The sequence below is a fragment of the Cupressus sempervirens genome, chromosome 6 (assembly GCF_028749045.1).
Source record: "Cupressus sempervirens isolate cs-2001-9-10 chromosome 6, ASM2874904v1, whole genome shotgun sequence".
Taxonomy (NCBI): Eukaryota; Viridiplantae; Streptophyta; class Pinopsida; order Cupressales; family Cupressaceae; genus Cupressus; species Cupressus sempervirens.
The window spans coordinates 92772876-92777807 of record NC_143123.1 but is presented as its reverse complement, the minus strand read 5'-3'; the positions used below and the strand labels follow the sequence as shown (position 1 = coordinate 92777807).

Below are 4932 nucleotides of genomic sequence, written 5' to 3'. Positions count from 1 at the left end.
TGTGATGCATAGTAAATTTCAAAAATTTAAAAACACAATGATTTTTCAAAAAAAATTAAACATTCATTCTTAATAATCCGATATTTTGTGATAAAAAACACCCAAAATTTGACAAATACACACTTGTTTTCAAGAATTTAGAAAAAAACTTGTTTGACTTTTTTTTTCTTATAATGTCTTCAGTACATTTTGTCTCCAGAGTAACGAACAGTGAAACTATCAACCCCTAGGAAAATGCCAAAAACCAAGATGAAGCATGATGAAGCATAAATGCAAGATAGAAAGAAAGTATCAACAACACAGGGCCCATAAAGAACCAATAATTAAAATTCGAATTGTCCTATTTATTCCCCTTCATCTTCTCCAAAGTCTCTCATGATTGCCCTATTCTATAGCAGCGAGAAGAAAATGGCGAGCTCCAAATGGTTTAGAAAGCAAAATCATGGCCCCCCTGGAGGGTGTGTGGAAGTTAACAAGTGATTACTACGAGCTACAGAAGTGGTTTCCCGGCATGAAATGTTGTGAAAGAGTGGAAGGAGCGCTTGAAAAGGGCATGGGCTCTGTGCGGCGCTGTTCAACAACCCTACCGATAGATGAGGAGGGCAGTGGGTTTTTTGAGGTAGAGGAGCTCCTTCCTCAGGACGATGATAGCCATTCTTATACTTTTCGCATGATAGACACCAACATGTCGGGCTTTATCGGATATGAGGCTACCTTTGAATTATGTGAAACATGGGAGCATGGCAACTGTTTGATGAAATGGTCATTCCAGATAAACCCCGTCTCGAGCCACATAAAAGAGGAAATCGAGGCCCAAATGAGCTCTCTTCTTATCAACATTGTCAAGATCTAGAACAGATCGCTTATTCACAATAACGCCTTTAGTTTTTCTTTTGGGTAGATTTCATTTCTATGTGTTTTGCAGGCCTGCCTGTGAAAAGTGATGCTTGATTTCATTAATAGCAGTAGTATAATTAGTCTTTTTCATCGTGTTTCGAATCATACTCTCATCAAGATATGAAGAGCTAGAGAGCATTAGTTAGTATTAAAAACACAAATGATGAATTATCATTCGTTTGGATGATGAATTATCATTCGTTTGGATTGGGCATTCATGTTGGTCAGTGTTATTACATGATAACCTTGTCCCGACTTGATAGAAGTATGATGGAGTTGGGTGGATCGTATTACCGTCTCATCATATTCAGTGGTGAAGAGCAATATCGGAGGTTGTGTTTACCTTTCATTATTGGCAAATTTCATGTATAGTTTAAAAGAAATTGCACTTTGAATTGTTTTAAAAAAATTCACTTTCTTCTAAAGATATGAACTACCAAACAAAACATTAAAAAAAGTGATTTTCTAAAGATATGAACTACCAAACAAAACTTTTGTTCATGGATGTACAATCAACTATCTTGATATTGATCTAGGATATTTGGGGATGATATAGGTAAGTTAAAATCCATTAAAAAATGTGTTACCTTCACCTTTTAGATATATCAAAGTTGATGTGGTATAAAGAGATGATGTTAAGTAGCTTGTCAATTTGATGGGTGAATAGGTTCTTCTATATCATATCCTTCAACCTAGCTTGCCAACTCGATAAAAAGCTTGTCAACTTGATGGATGAATAGGTTTTTCTATATCATACCCTTTGACCTAGCTTGCCAACTCGATGGGTGGATAGGTTCCTCTATGTCATGCCCTTTGGTAGCTTGCCAACTTCATGGTTGAATGGGTTCTTCTATATCACACCCCTTGATAGACTTAACTAGTAATGATGAAAAAAAATCAAAGACAAAATTTGGAGACTTTGTCAAGCTGCCTAATGATGCATATTTCTTTAAATACAATGTGATAACAATACATTGCATGAAATTTGTGCAAGGTCAAGAGGTCAACCCATAAGAACTATGTAAAGGGATAGTAAAGTTGGAATTTGAATAAATGATCACTTTGAATTTCAAAGGTTGTCAAATCCCTCAGTTATGATCTAAATAGCTAAAATGTATGTCGAAAGTGCTTTCTTAAAAGCATTTCCATGTTATTTACATATATTCTTAAATGTGTTACTATACTTAGACACTCACATCAAAGAACAAAAAAAAAATGGAAATTCCATTAATATGCTAATTGTGCAATCATATTTTGTCTTAATTTTAGTGTGTGTGAATGTAACATGATATTTTTTCCAAACTACATAGACATACTCAACAACGTGAAAGGAAACATTTATAGATTCATAGTAAGGGTTTGGAACATTTCAACAATTGTTCTCCTTAAAAGAGTCATAAAGAAAGCTTATGGAAATAACTTCTTCGAGAGAAAGCTTAAGGAAGCCATAGAAATCAACCACTACCCTATCAACTTTAATCGAGATGAGGGTTGGTCCTCAAGCCTTTCATGGAAGCCTTTTCTATCTTCTCTCGATAACTACCTTGATCCTAAAGCCTATTTTTCTTCCTTAATCTATCTTTTGTCCTCTTCCTCTCCCCTGACCCTATCATCCCCCTCTGGCACTCTCATTGTGCCCTTCTCTCTCCCCTCTATGCTCTTTGTCTTCTTTTATCTCGTCATCTTCCTTGCCCTCATTTTCTCCCCCTCTTCTATCGTTTCTCTTAGTTTGTCTCATTGGCCTCTTCGATTCTTGGTTGGCTTTTGTTCCCCTCTTTCCCCTCTCTCCCATGGTGGCCTTTTTCATTCCTCCCCCTACACCCATCCTTTCAGTGAGCTTGTCTCTGAACCTTGTGGTTGGTTTTCTTGGTTATGGTGTTTTGTGTTTTGTAGTTAGAATGTTCATTTTTTTAGCGTATTTGAGGCCCCTCGCATTGACCTTCACTCTCACACACACTCAAATTGATTTACTTGTTTTTTCTTGTCTTGTTAGCCACATATATATACACAGAGTCACATTTATACGGATATTATTTACGTGTGCGTGTGTGTGTGTGTGTCTATGTGCGTGTGTGTGTGTGTGTGTGTGTGTGTGTGTGTGTGTGTGTGTGTGTGTGTGTGTGTGTGTGTGTGTGTGTGTGTATTTGTACACACATATAAATGTGCTTTGTTTTTCTTTTTTTGTTTTTTTTTAAATATTTCTTTGATCTTCCTTTTTGGTTCTACTAGCTTGGATTATTCTTACCTATTTGTTATTGGAATATTTGCTTAGGAGTATATATATTTATGTATCCTTGATTCTTTGTCGATAATTTTGATTTGGTATATTTACTCATTTTCTTTGATTTATTGGCTTGGGTTTTTTTTCTTTGATATATTTGCCCATATATATATCTTGTTAACTTTTATATATTATATTATGTTTTTTTCTTGTGTTTTTTTTTCTTTTTTGGGTTATTTTTTATGTTCTTTTTATTCCTTATTTCCCTCCTTGCTTTATGTGTCTTCCCCCACCCATTGTTAGTTATATATTTTTGGGTTGGCTTTAGTTTGCCACTTACATTTTCATATTTGACAGTCTCTTTCATTTTGATGATGGATCACAAAGTGTTATCCAAAATGTTTATGCAAAAAACACTAGCATGATCATTAAATCCAGAAGCTTACAAATACATTCTAATGGTTTGTGGAAATCCGATTACATTAATTGTTCTCCTTGGATTGAGTGCTCCATCAAAACTTGCAAAACAAAAATAAAAGTGTAATAACCATCTTTTGCCAAATGATTAATCACAAGCACAAACTACAAGTTATTTTAGCTATCTATAAAAAATGAGAATATTAGGGCTAAGAATTCTACACCTTAAGAACATGGTATGAAAAAACCTTGAGTGAGAAGGAAATACAATAACTGTTTATGTGGTGTGATGATGCTAAATAACTTTGTATTGTATGGTAATTAGAAATAAATTCCAAAATAATCACGTTATCTAAACATGATGATAAATATCAATCAAGCTTTCTAAAATCTCATCCACAAAAAGTGTTGTCAACAATACATGTTGTCTCTCAAATCAAGAGCATCCAATGGGTGCAAGGAAATGAAAGAGTGAGAAGAAGATAAAGGATAGTACTAAAGCACACAAGGACAAAATAACTAATAAGACATAATCATAAAATAATATATATAAAGGGAAGGAATGATGCCTCATGGTTGCCCCAAAATTTAGGCAATCAATGAGAAAGGTGTGCAAACTAGATGTAAACATGTTAGTATAAGATATGGTGACACAAAATATAAGTGATGATAAGGAACAAAAAATTATGTAATCATAACATAATAATAATTTAAGCATGAAAAATAGGCAAGAGCCTACAACACAATGGTAAATTGTGAGCCTCTTATCCAAGAGGTCTTGGGTTTGACTCTTCATAATCTTAATAAATACTAATAACTAATCATGTCACATAATAATAATGAATCTTGGCCTTAGCCTCTTACCGATCAAAAAAATAAATAAATTAAGCATGAAAAATATATGAGATTAATTTTATATTAACTTAAGCCTAAAAAAAACATAAACATGAGATCTAGATCACAAGTTGAAAATGTATAAATAGATAGATCATTGATAATTTTTATAAATTAAAAAGGAGAACACAAAAATAAAGTATTAGCTAGGAGCATGTCATATGTCATCATCATATAGAGATTTTTATCTAATTTTGCTGAAATCATTAAGCCTATGTCAAGAAGGCTCAAAAAGGGAGTTGACCTAGTTTGGGATGATGAGGCTTTGCAAGCCTTTGCGGACATAAAAAGATCTATAAAAGAAGCACCCATGCTTAAAGCCCCAAATTTCAGTAAACCTTTTCAAGTTTTTTCTTTTGCATCTTATCAACTTGGGGGATAGTTTCATTATTCGACTTGTGAAGATTGCCTTGATATTCTATAGATCATGAAGAGAGTACAATATTTCTAGACTTACCCAGAATGTGAAACTTAGAATCTTGCTTGAAGAAAATTTGGTGAGT

General features: G+C 33.9%; 1 pseudogene; it reads left to right on the top strand.

The window, feature by feature from the left end:
• The first annotated feature begins 408 nt into the window (after positions 1–408).
• On the top strand, positions 409–876 carry LOC149551356 (uncharacterized; annotated as a pseudogene).
• The last annotated feature ends 4056 nt before the right edge of the window (positions 877–4932 follow it).